The sequence below is a fragment of the Sphaeramia orbicularis genome, chromosome 18 (genome assembly GCF_902148855.1).
Source record: "Sphaeramia orbicularis chromosome 18, fSphaOr1.1, whole genome shotgun sequence".
Taxonomy (NCBI): Eukaryota; Metazoa; Chordata; class Actinopteri; order Kurtiformes; family Apogonidae; genus Sphaeramia; species Sphaeramia orbicularis.
Window position 1 is genome coordinate 30,650,323 of NC_043974.1, and position 13,734 is coordinate 30,664,056.

The window sequence follows — 13,734 nt, forward strand, 5'->3', positions numbered from 1 at the left end:
TCTTATGACCGTATTTTTCATGAAGTTGCAAAAAGGTCCACCCAGCTGGACACCATACGTTAAATTTTTGATGCACAGAAACATGTATTTACTGATAAATTGTGTGAAAACTATGGGGAGGGCTTGTGATTCTGGGGGTTTATCCTCAGGAGAGATCTACATAATGTTACCAATTCATGTCAGAAAAGATATGTAGTGTCTTAAAACTTTAATAAAGATATGTGTAAAAAAACAAACAAAAAAAAAAAAAGAAAAGAAAAGAACAACAAAATCCATGGATATACAAGAGAACAGCTGTGGAATAGCTGTCCACTGGAGTGACCACGATGCATGAAAGGGTTAAAGAGGTGACAATATTGAGCCATTAAATGTCACATAAGCATCATCAAGTGGAAGTATTTTACTGCAGTTTCTTTACAGCAGAGCCTCTAGATCAGGGGTGTCAAACATGCGGCCCGGGGGCCAAATCCGGCCCGCCAAAGGGTCCAATCCGGCCCGCGGGATGAATTTGTGAAATGCAAAAATTACACTGACAATATTAACAATCAATGGTGTCAAAATCATTTTAATTCAGGTTCCACATACAGACATATACAGTCTAATTAGATTTCAAGTTTGTCAGACCAGTAAAATATTATCATGATAACCTATAAATAATGGCATCCCCAAATTTTCCCTTTGTTTTTTTGGTGTAAAGAAGTAAAATTACATGAAAATGTTTACATTACCAAACTATACTTTTACAAAAAATGTGAATAACCTGAACAAATATGAACAAACAGAAATGTCTTAAGAAAAGTAAATGGAATTTTACCAATATTCTTCCTGTTACTAAACCTTTTGTGTGATTGTAATGCACATGTGTGAATGACAAACTGATAAACCGAGGCAGAATATTGTTAAAATTGCACTTGTTTTTCTTAAGACAATTCAAGTTGTTCATGTTATTCAGATTTTTAAGGAAACTTTAGAGATGTAAACCTGATCAGAATATAATTTTACTTTTTTCACTGTTATTATCTTACTAGTCCGGCCCACTTAAGATCAAATTGGGCTAAATGTGGCCCCTAAACTGAAATGAGTTTGACACCCCTGCTCTAGAAACAGTTTTGCGCTCATGTCTTTGAACCTAACCAATCAAAACAGACTGTGCTTTTCATCAGGATGACCTTAACCTGTTTAACCCTGACCATATTTTCAGGGGAAAAATGCCTAAAAAGACATTCCCAAAGTAAATGAAGAATTACTTCACAATAATAAGGTTCATATGGATGTTCTTGGTGTCTGTGGACATTTAGAGACCTCACAGAATCTATTCCCATTGTCTAAAATATTGTATGTATTACTATGCCTGAGTAAACTGGAACAAACTAAAAGAGAAATTAGAATTTTTTATCCTCGCCTGTTTTTTTTTCGGCTGGATTGACGATGATATGCATAAATTAATTGTTCGTGTCAGAGATTTTTAATAGCGTATATTTCACCCTGCAAAGATTAAAAATCATGTTTGAAGATTAAAGTTTGCACTAAAATACACTTTTGATGTACTTTTATTAACATTAGGGTCTAAACCAGGGGTGTCAAACTCATTTTAGTTCAGGGGCCAGATTCAGCTAAATTTGATCCGAAGTGGGCCGAACCAGTAAAATAATAACATAATATAGAAATGATGTCAACTCCAAACTTTTCTGTGTTTTAGAGCGAAAGAAGTAAATATATATTATGAAAAGGTTTACATCTACAAACCGTCCCTTCAAAAGATGTGAATAACATGAACAAACTGAAAAAATAAGTGTAATTTTAACAATATTCTGCCTCAGTTTATCATTTACACATGTACATTATAACTTAGAAATACACAAAACATTTAGTAACAGGCAGAATATGATTAAAATTACACTTACAGTGATCCCTTGCCAATTCGCGCTTTAAGTTCCGCGGTTTTAGTTATTCGCGGATTTTTCAGAAATATTCCTCAAAAAATAAAAAATCAAGAAAAAATCGCGGAAATTCCGCAAAAATCCACCCCACAGCAGACAAGAGGCCGCAGCTGCCAGAGAGAGAGAGAGAGAGAGAGAGAGAGAGAGAGAGAGAGAGAGAGAGAGAGAGAGAGAGAGACAGAGAGACAGAGAGAGAGAGAGAGAGAGAGAGAGAATGTAGAAATGTCAGTTCATGCATGTACGTGTGTTTGTGTGTGTTGATGCTCGAGACCAAAGAGAGAGAGAGAGAGAGAGAGAGAGAGAGAGAGAGAGAGAGAGAACTGATTCGTTTCTTGTGCGTATGAGAGGAAAAGAGAGCTGGGAGTAGATGTGCGTGTGTGCGTGTGTGCGTGTGTTCGTGTGTACGTATACGATGGATAAGCGTCACGAATGAAGAGAGGAGAGAGTACGTATCAGCTGTTAGTACGTATGCACGTGTGTGTGTTTTGTTTACTTTCTACATTCTTTTCTTTCAGATGTTTTACAGTACGTACATGTACATGTATCCGATCTATATATATGCATGTATACATGTACTAATCATTGTTTTCTTTTATATATATATATATATATATATATATATATATATATATATATATATATCATTTATTTCATAATTATTACATTTGCAGTACTTATATACTATTTACAGATACATACATACATGTACCTAGGTCTAGGATAGGCTCGGGGGCTCCGGCACCAGTTCGCGGATTTTCGATTTTCGCGGGGGGCGCCGGTCCCCATTAACCGCGAAAAATAAGGGATCACTGTATTTCTCTTAAGAAATTTCAGGTTGTTCATATTTGTTCAGGTTATGGACATTTTTTGCAAAATTATACTTTGTTTTAGTGTAAATACATGAAAATATTTACATTTACAAAGAGAAAAGTTTGGAGTTGTCATTATTTCTATGTTATTATGATAGTATTTGACTGGTCCTGCCTACTGGAGGTTGAATTGGTCTGAATGTGGAACCTGAACTAAAAGGATTGTTAATATCATAGTGTAATTTTTGCATTTCATAAATTCATCCCAAGGGCCGGACTGGACCCTTTGTCGGGCCGGATTTGGCCCCCGGGCCACATGTTTGACACCTGTGGTCTAAACTTTGAGCAGAAGTTGAAAAAAACATTCATTGTCCTGATTTATTATGTTTTTATTATTTTATTTTTTCGGCCTGCGGGCGGGCTGATAGGGCTAAAGGGGTTAAATAACACCGCCGCTAAAACCACCTGCCTTCCAAAGTCTAAGTTCCTAACCGGTGTTATGTCTTTGTTTTCTTCCAGGACAGAACATGGTTACACTTTCTGGAATGTGATACGCAGGATTTCTCGGCAGATCATTCACAAAAGCGCATTCCGTCTCCCGCCCAGGTACTGTACACACTGTTTCCTCACCATTTCTGAAGACATCAGACTTGACAAACCAAGCTGAAAATGTCTCATTACAAGTCATGAATAGGCAATAGATCCCAGATTAAGAGCACCGGCGCTTCACCCTAACACGGCGCAGTAATGAAGAGCATCCACGTGGGCCAATTGGGCTTGTTCTTTATGTGCGAGGGGATGTTTATGAAAATGATTCATGATAGGTACTCGTCGTCATATGCAAATCTGCGGGACATCAGTGGTAGGCCTTTAATTTCTGCCACCAGCGACAAGGAGTGCTTTTTGGTTGGTATACATATCTATCCAGCGTGTTTGGATTTCATTCCCTGATGCAAATGATGTTTTCACTGTAATCATGCAAAAACGCAGCTGGCTTCCATTTCTTCAACGCCTGGAGTCATTGTACATCCGCCCCCTCCGCCGCCAAAAACCTTCACGCTCCGAGCTCGTCCTCCTCTCCCTGTCTGTTTGTCATTGTTGTCTTCTACGACGCCGTGTTTGCTCTCCGCTTCTCGCACTTATCTTCTTTTTTTCCCTCTCCTCGCTCACTTTGTCATGCCAGCTAAGGCTAAAGTCCTCGTCGACGCGCGCATAAACACACCAGCCAAACCTCCGCCAACGTTCCGGAATCGCTAGACCCGACGCCTCCCGCCACGAGCTTGGATTGAATTCAATTAGGGAGATTGTTTGCCCTTCAGAGTTTACCGGCGGGCTCGGTGGCTTCGCCTGCCGCCATCCCCTTTTCCCGCGTTTACAAACACATGCTGCTACATCCATCTCCCCAGTTTCCCCTCCATCCTGCCCCTCCTTTCCTCTTCTCCTAACAACATCCTTACGGCGGAGCCTATTTTTCAATGCGTACATTGTTTACATTGCTTCCCAAGCCCCCCCCCCCCCCCCCCCCCCCCCAGCTGGTGTTTTCACATTATTTTACGACATCATATTCAACAAGAACAAGACAGAAAAATACAAGAGAATGCATCATGTCACCTTTTTTGATGAGGCCACAAATTCTCCATATGACTATCTCCCTTATTTCAGAGGATAACAACATTTACGATCAGTCTCAGAGAAATCCATCTCAGGGTAATCCAGATTGTCTGAATTAATTCGTATCCAGTACTAAAGAAAGGACAGTAAAGGTTGCTGACATAGGCGTAATGGTCACGTTAGTTGCAAGGTGAAAATAGAATCTTGCCATTATTTGAATAACACTGGGAGCAGCGGGTGGTGGTTATTCGCAGTACTTGCTTTTGCTTTTTCTGATACGAAGCGTAAATGCGGCGCAGACAGAACAGCTTCGACCTCTGTTCTGTTTAAGAACACACAGCCACGACCGGTCCTGCGACCTGCTGCTTTTCCTCCAGATGTCACGCTGTGTGACCGTGGACTGGAGCTTCTCAGGAGTCACGTAGTGAATGAGTGCTGAAAGATGTCAAATGAATTAAAAGCTTGGGATCGCGCCGATGATAAATATCCTAATGCCCCCCGACATGGAATTACGCCCTTCATTTGATGCACCTTCTTTTGCCTAATTTGTGGTCACTTTGGATTAAGTCTAATTTAGGTCAGCGAGATCTTTTTTTTTTGTGTGTGTGGGGGGGGGGGGGGGCTAAGGAGGGAAGAGGCTTGATTTATGGTTATTAAACCTAACTGGTCACACATAGTCTACTTACAGACTATTTATGACACTTTAAGAGCTTATTAATTGAGATTCAACATCTGTTATAGATGAATTGTGTTATGATGTGCCAAATGCAAAACTCTTGGCCAGTACTGATACCAACACCAATGTTACTTTAAGTTTCTGTACATTGGGTTTGTTATTTATTCCCCTTTAACAAAAAAAAAAAAAATCTTCATCGTAGATATAAACATAGCTGCTATTTCATTCATATATCATATTATCATTATTGATTATTTTTTAAAATTTATTTATTTAATTTTCACATAGTTATAAAGATACACATAATAGATGTTGGTTAAAAATTGGGATGGATGGTTACCAAAAACTGTCAAGGAGCTTTAACAAGTGGCAACCTCCAGATTTCAAAAATTATTTACTACTGTAATTAAAAAGATAAACATATTTGCTATTTCATTCATATATCATACTATCATTATTGATTATTTTTAAAATTTATTTATTTAATTTTCACGTAGTAAAAAAACATACACATTATACATGTTGGTTAAAAATTGGGATGGATGGTTTCCAAAAACCCTCAAGGGGCTTAACAAGTGGCAACCTCCAGATTTCAAAGGTTATTTACAACTGCAATAAAAAATATAAACATAGTTGCTATTTCATTCAAATATCATATCATCATTATTGATTATTTTTTCATTTATTTATTGAATTTTCACATAGTGAAAAAGCATACACATAATATATGTTGGTTAAAAATTGGGATGGATGGTTTCCAAAAACTGTCAAGGGGCTTAACAAGTGGCAACCTCCAGATTTCAAAGATTATTACCTCCGCCAAGGAGGTTATGTTTTTGCCAGGGTTTGTTTGTCTGTCTGTTTGTTTGTTTGTCTGTCCGTTAGTGTGCAACATAACTCAAAAAGTTATGGACAGATTTTGATGAAATTTTCAGGGTTTGTTGGAAATGGGATAAGGAAGAAATGATTAACTTTTGGGGGTGATCTGGAAGAAATCCTGGATTCTGGATCACTTTGAAATTTTCGTTAACATTGTGGTAAATGGGGCCAAAATTTTCGTTTCCCAATATCTCGCTTAATTATTGACCAAAACTCATGAAATTTAACTCAGGAATTGACAATGGGGTCCTCTATCACATTTCAAAGGCTGATCCGGATCTGATCCAGAAGGCGGATTTTATTTTAAAAAATAAATGTAGGATTTGTATCACCGATTATGTGGGGAATTTTTGTGCTTGGCGGAGGTCTGCGCTCTCCGAGTGCTTTTCTAGTTTACAACTGCAATTAAAAATATAAACATAGTTGCTGTTTCATTCATATATCATATTATCATTATTGATTATTTTTTCATTTATTTATTGAATTTTCACATAGTAAAAAAACATACACATAATACATGTTGGTTAAAAATTGGGATGGATGGTTTCCAAAAACCCTCAAGGGGCTTAACAAGTGGCAACCTCCAGATTTCGAAGATTATTTACAACTGCAATAAAAAATATAAACATAGTTGCTATTTCATTCATATATCATATTATCATTATTGATTATTTTTTCATTTGTCCTACTATAATGGACGTTTCTGTGTCCGACGCACGTTTGTCCGATGCATGTGTCCAATCGATGTCCCAATGTTGCAGCATGGGAGGGCATGCGGGTGCAATGCCACTGCTGCACCATGGGAGGGCGCTATCATACAATGACACCACGGGTACAATGCCGCTAGTTTATTTAATTTGGTTGGTTTGATGTTGGTTAAAAATTGTGATGGATGGTTCCCAAAAAACCCTCAAGGGGCTTACACAAGTGGCAACCTCCAGATTTCAAAGATTTACAACTGCATTTAAAAATCTAAAAAAATATTTGCAAGCTGCACAAAAGTACATTTTCAACCAAAAAAAATTCCACGATATACCAAGCTTAGAAATGTATCCCATGTGGAAAATTACAATCATTCATCAATTATCAATCACTGAATGAATACATATTCAAGCATACAAATATAAGAAAAAACCTTCAGTATAACATCACTGGTAAATATCTGCCACTGTCACTGGTGAAAAGACAGCTTATATTTTAATACTGATATTGGCAGATATCAACAAATATCATTCTGTATTAATATCTGGCTTGTGTATCAGTATATCCCTATAATTGTCACATATATAACATAGAACAGTGTTTCCTCGGCCCACTTGTAAAAATGCCAAGCTATCACAACCCAACTGGGAACGTCATTGTAATCTACATCTGATAAAATCCCACCTGAGTTTTATGCGCATCTTACTGATATTATTGATTATAAAAGACTGAAATAAGGCCTAATACAGGAGCTACACTGTCATGTGGATTTACTCCTGTTACATTGATCATCTGGCGCTCAGCGAGATCAGCCTCTGTGAAGACGTCCATGTTTTATAGATAATCTGTTAAACATCACTGACTTTTTAACCCTTTCATGCATGAATTATGAGAAAAACCAATTGTGTAAAGATTGTTTTTATTATTTAAAACTGTGCTGTCATTGAAATCCATTTTTATGTAGGTTTTTTTTTTTTTTTTTTTTTTCCCAAATCCAGCTTTTAATTATTTAAAATATGTATTAACCCATAAAGACCCAAACAACCACTAGCAACCAAAACCATCTACTGATATAAAATGTTTAATACCTATTGATCCACTAATTCTATCAGTACATGTAAATAACTGGTGTAAAATGCAGTTTGTCATCTTTTCATGGTTATCAGATATGACCCATTTGGGTGTTCAGAGGCTCTGTAGTTGCCATGGAAACATCTTCATCTTCTACAAAATTGATTCACCAGTAAAACCCATGGAGTTTGATAAATGACAGTGGATGGAGACACTTGTTTTATGTTCAATTACTAGTATCTTTGTTGAAAAAGTCAGTTTTTCTTAAGTTTTCTTCATCTCTAAAATAATAACTCTCAACTTTAATCTGAGTTTTTTTTTTTTTTTTTTTTTTTTAATTTAAGGAAAAATGGAATTTAAGGAAAAGTGGAACAACTGGGAAACTTCAACTGTAACTATTAAAACAAATTTGACCTGTGAGTGGCTCTAGTGTTAAAGATATAGTAACGATAAGTTGGACGTTTAAATAGTTGAAAATCGATTATTTGCTGATATCATCACCTCCCCTTCCTAAAAAAATGTGTTTCTATGAGGGTAAAAGTGACCCCACATGGCTTTTATAGTTATAAATATCCATATTTTAATCTGGGTTGATGGTGAATATATTTAACCCTCCGGTATCCGGGTGCACCTTTTAGGCACACTTTGCATTTCGTGTTAAAAAACTTCATATTATTTTTCATAGTTTAAATAAGCTTAGAATTCAAAAGTTGTTCATTTTCGTATGATCTTTAAAATTCTGGCCACCAACTAAAACAGGGGTCTCAAACTCATTTTCCTTCAGGGGCCACAGTCAGTCCGATTTGATCTGAAGTGGGCCGGACCAGTAAAATAATAACCTATAAATAATGACAACTCCAAATTTTTGTCTTTGTTTTAGTGCAAAAAACACACCATTAAATTATGAAAATACTTACTTTTAAAAACTACGTGAATAACCTGAAAAAACTGGAATTTCTTAAGAAAAATAAGTGCAATTTTAACAATATTAGCCTCAACTTATTATTTCTACATGTGCACAGGCAGAAAATTGTTAAAATTTTCATCAATTTTCTTTAGATATTTCAGGTTGTTCATATTTGTTCAGGTTATTCACATTTAATTGATACAGGATAGTTTGCAAATGTACGTGTTTTCATAACTCAGTTATTTTTTCCTCTAAAAGAAAAAAAAATTAAGTTAATTCAAGATTTTTTGCTTCATTCAAGATTTTTTGCTTAATTTGAGATTTTTTTTTGCTCAATTCAAGATTTTTTTTTACGTAATTGAAGATTTTTTTTGCTTAATTCAACATTTTTTCATTAATTCAATTCAAGACTGTGGAATTTTTGACTTTGCAAAAACATCCCAGGGGCCGGGTTGGAACCTTTGGCGGGCTGCATTTGGCCCCTGGGCCGCATGTTTGAGACCCCTGAACTAAAATTTTCACATTGTAAACAAAAGAAAATTACAAGACTTGCATCTGTCTCCCGAGTGTGCCTTAAATGCACTGTTTATTCCATCTGATATGTATGATTAGAGCTGAGCTTGATTTACAAAATAAAATCAAATTAGCGCAGAAAAATAAATCAATATATAATATTTGATAGTTTTATTTACAGGTGTGCCTTTTTGGCACACTTAGTGACAGATGCTAGTATTTTTGAACATTTGACCTAGCACCAAAAATGATAATGCAAATTAACCGATGTTGCTGTTAATCACTGACATATGCCAGGATGAAAAAATCAAATAATATGTGATCCACTTTTTATGTAGTATATTGAAAAGAAAATTATTTTTTTGTGTTTTTTGCATCCAAAAAATGGTTTGTTTACATTACAAACATGGCATTTAAAGGGTTAAAAAATGTGACAATTATTGAGTATTTGGTATTTTTCATTTACGGCTCAAGTTGGTGAAATAGAAAAAAGGGTAAAAGAATTAAAAACAAACTGTATGAAATTTTTTTTGACATTATTCTACAAGTGTGCCAAAAAGGCACACTTGGTGCTTAGTAAGGGCCTTGCTGGACGGGATACTGGAGGATTAATAATAGACAAGGAAACAACAAACACTGGGGAGCTTGATTATTTTACTAAAACGATAATGCACAAGTGAAAAATAACTGATCCATTGGTGGTTTTAGTGCCAGCGGCTGATATAATAACAATATTTTGGAGTTTGAAAAAGCTGTAAATGATTAATTGGGGATCTTCTGCTGAACATTTAAGTAAAAGTATTCAATCAATAAATGTGGAATTGAACTAGAGTCAGACGGTAATAATGTAGGTCAGACCAGTTTTTGCCTCTGTGAGCTATTATTGAGGATTTCCTCTTCAGAAGCTTTACAACTCATTGCAACTTTAAATCCTCTGCCAACTGTAGGCAGACTATAACATAATACCTAATTTTTTAATAATTCTTCAGATGAAAGGTTCAGTAAAAACAACAGAATTAAGAAAATCCCTACCCTTGCTATCTAAACACCAGTTAAATACACAGACGTTTTGGGCTTTGTCAGAGATTATGAAGCCACACACCCTCCTGCAATACTTTGCATACCCTGTGTGGTTGCCCATAGCGTCAGCCATTCAAGTGTGTCTGACCATAATGACGAGTGATGACATTCGCCCTGCCAGGGTTTGGTTCTGTTATCTTAAAGCCCCGCCGTTTGTTTTCATAGTGTGAACCTGGCCGGACAAATCAAGATGATGCAAAGCAGGTCATTTGAATGTGAAGGGTAGTTAAGTCCTTTTGGTCGATGTCAGCAATGTTCCCGGGTTCGGACTCTCTCCAGAGGTAGTCGACTTTGCAGGTCTTTGTTGTCGGGCCCTGTTACTTGGGCAACAACAGTCAGCATTGAAGCAGGCAGCCTCGAGGATACCAGGCAGAGCATCAAAACCCTCTAAATGACCAAATTATTTAAAAGGCACACATTGGTTTATGTAGTGCACCGCTGATAATGACAAATTTGTTGACCCTCCCTGCAAATTGCCGTTGTCTTGACAACAGCAACCTGCTGGAAATACATTTGTTAGACATGTTTGTGGTCATTTAGTCCCAATTGGCACTTCTGCAGCTGCATGAAAATGTCACTTAGTCATCTCATCATTACACGGAGAGGACGTTAAAGGTGCAGAAATACGGTGTACAGGTAGTTTGTGGCTCTGACTTTCATGAGATTTGATTGAAAGATTGAATATGGACATTTTTGAGCATAAAAAGGGACACATACTGGAAGTTTTATCTTTTTTTTCTCCTATATTTTGTAAGATAGGCCACTTGACTGAATGATTGTAGAGTGTAGTCTTGTAGTTGTTCCTTTTGGTAGGTTTTATTTTGCACATGAAGGTAGATTAATCACAATTAAGGGCTTTATTCTTGTTTAAACCAATGCAAAATGCAAAATACAAAGGAAGTATATACAAGTACTACTGATTAATTCTTTTTTTTTCTTTTTTTTTTTTACTGTTACACAGATTACATCTTTGAACTACAGATTTCTAGCAAAACCATGAAACCATCAAAACTGACTTCAGCTCAATTGGCATATTTATTATATAATTCAATAGAAATAATAAAAAACAAACATCTGGGCTGCATGTGAAGTGACTTTTTAATTCCAAAACCACCAAGGTTATTGAAATTAATTAAATTAAGAAAGAGCAAGCAGAAATTCTCCTGATAGTTCAGTATTTTGAATCTTTCTGACTCCACAAAAACAGTTTTCTCTTTTACATTCAGCCACTTAGGAAGACACAAATAGAAGGGTAGTCTGTGCCGTAAACCGTCTAACCAATAAAAATGCCAAATATTTTAGGACTTCACATCCACACATTTGTTTCCTGTCGTCTGTGCAAGTGCAAGACAGCTGTAAACGTAATTATTCACAGAACTTGTTGTTGTATTTATCTCTGTGTGGTGGTCATGCATGATCAGCATGTGTGTCCGTTTAAGCTGCAGTGCACACGCTGTCATTTTGCTTAATTTGGTGTTTGCTGACATATTTCTGGACATGTCCACCCCCTCGTCCGCAGACTATTCATGTCTTCAGTGGTCCTGTGTTGCTTCCATAAGCTGCATTATTATTATTATTATAAGGCATTGTCCATACACCCACACTATAAAATGTCACGTGTTGTTTCAACATAAAAATATGAGTGAAAGGGCTACCTTCAATTTTTGCGTTTTCATTTCCTCATAGATCACTATCTCTAGCTAAACCAAGACATTATTGAAAGTGTAGTAGTAGTAATAGTGATAATATAATAGTAATAGCTGTTAATAATAATAATAATAATAATAATAATAATAATAATAATAATAATAATAATAATAATCAAAGTCATCTTTATTGTCAGTTCTGCCATGTACATTGTATACAGAGAGAGCCGAAATTACTGGACTCTAAGGCACCACAGTGCAAGTGAACATAGAGTGCAAATAACAGAAAAATGCAAATAACATAGAAGAGTGTAAAAGGTAAACGTAAAATAATAGTAATAATAATAATAATAATAATAATAATAATAATAATAATAATAATAATAATAATAATAATAATAATAATAATAATAACAGTTCAACTGTAGCAATTTCAATTCAAAAAATACAAAGTTCCAAGTATTTTTTGCTTCCATAATTTCAAACAATGACAATTCATACAGTTGAGGCACTCTCTTCAAAAAAAAAAGCGTAATGTGTGTAACAAAATGTGTTCCCAGTTTCGAAGCAAGGCGCAAAAGAGCAACGATAAGTTCGTGACTGGAAAAGGCACCTGCATATTGTCCATGACGAATTTGGATGTTACGTCACCAAAATGTGACGACGCAGGTCTTAACTCCTCCCACTCTCCTAAACTGTCACTGAAGTTAAGTAAAACTGAATTTAGTAAGTTAAGCGGGGTACACACATAGGATTTTCTACATATGAAGAGATTTATATGATATGTTAGACTCCACACATGAAGATAAAAAAAGTCAGGCATTGAACAGTTTTGATTGTACTGTGTGTGTCCCACCACCGATCTAGTATCTAGTCCTCCATGCCAGAAATCATGATCTAACAATCGTGATCAAACGTGATCTAACAAAAACCGAAGAAGAAATAACATTGCAACAACTGGAAAACACAACACGCAACACGTCCTTTCGGTTGTAGCACGACTTGACGGAGACACCGAATAGACATTTTCGGTCTTCCCACAGCTCCACAAACTGGTCCTCCATTTCTGAGATCCACCGAACTTTATGCTTCAGGTCGGCCATGTTTGTTTTTATTTACGCCTGCTTCCTTGTTCCTCAGTCAGCACGCTTCTTGATTAGCCAAGTTATGACTTGATTGCAATCATAACTTGGGAGTCTTCGGCTTTCCCCACACATGACAATTTTTGGTTGTAAATATTGAACAAGTTTAATATTTACGATTGTCAGCCTGACCCATTTCGGAGCTGATTATTTGGACAAACTCCCTTTTAACACACCTCAGACCATAGGATAATCGTATCTTTTATACGACATAAAATAATCTGGTGTTTGTCGTCCTTGGTCGGGAAGGGGGAAAATCGGGACAAAAACACCCCGATTATCTTTGTGTGTGTACCCTGCTTTAGTTAGACAAGGATTTTCAAGTCAAGTACTCAGTTGTTATTCTAACACAGAATAATACAGGGTGGGGACGCAAAATTTACAATATTTTGAGGCATGGATTGAAAGACAGTGTATGACCAATTAGTTTATTGAAAGTCATGAGAATTTATTTGCCACAAGAAAATGTACATAATAGAAAATGTTTTTATTCTATGTGTCCTCCTTCTTTCTCAATAACTGCCTTCACACGCTTCCTGAAACTTGCGCAAGTGTTCCTCAAATATTCGGGTGACAACTTCTCCCATTCTTCTTTAATAGTATCTTTAAGAAAGTGGACATTGCTGTGTGATGTTCTATTGGTAGCATGTTCTAAAACGCCCCAAATAGCAGAATCCAGAGGGTTTAGATCTGGGCTAGAAGGCGGCCATAAACATGATTCCCAAAAATTGCTAAAGTTGGATTTGTTGCTGTTGTCA

The 13,734-nt window shown here is 36.3% G+C and overlaps 1 protein-coding gene across 20 annotated transcripts in view; it reads left to right on the forward strand.

Annotated features, from left to right (window-relative positions):
* The window catches only part of LOC115438263 (adhesion G protein-coupled receptor L3), a 547,718-nt gene that overhangs the window by 73,408 nt on the left and 460,576 nt on the right, over positions 1-13,734 (forward strand). For all 20 annotated transcript variants that reach the window (XM_030161717.1, XM_030161720.1, XM_030161723.1 and 17 more), the window contains exon 2: positions 3,269-3,355. The gene's annotated coding sequence lies outside the window, so the exon portion shown is untranslated. The remainder of the gene's footprint in view (positions 1-3,268; positions 3,356-13,734) is intronic.